General features: G+C 66.5%; 1 protein-coding gene across 9 annotated transcripts in view; it reads right to left on the bottom strand.

Annotated features, from left to right (window-relative positions):
• Positions 1–206, bottom strand: part of ANKRD17 (ankyrin repeat domain 17) — a 137,965-nt gene that overhangs the window by 20,825 nt on the left and 116,934 nt on the right. The gene's annotated exons all lie outside the window — the stretch shown is intronic.

The raw sequence follows: 206 nt of genomic DNA, 5'->3' as shown, positions 1-206 counted from the left end.
GGGGGGGGGGGGGGGGGGAAGAGGAAAAACATATGCTAGTCCCACTACCTGGCACAGCCCTGGCCCCACTCATCCCAGCCCCTATTCCTGGCTGTGCCCTGCTCCCTCACTCACCGCTAGAGCCTTGATCTGTGCCCCACACCCCATGGCAGTGAGAGAGGGAGTGGGGCTGGGGCAGGCCCTGCACTGCTGGGGCAGGGCACAGG

Source organism: Alligator sinensis, unplaced genomic scaffold, assembly GCF_000455745.1.
Source record: "Alligator sinensis unplaced genomic scaffold, ASM45574v1 scaffold222_1, whole genome shotgun sequence".
Classification (NCBI taxonomy): domain Eukaryota; kingdom Metazoa; phylum Chordata; order Crocodylia; family Alligatoridae; genus Alligator; species Alligator sinensis.
This window is presented reverse-complemented; position numbering and strand designations above follow the sequence as displayed.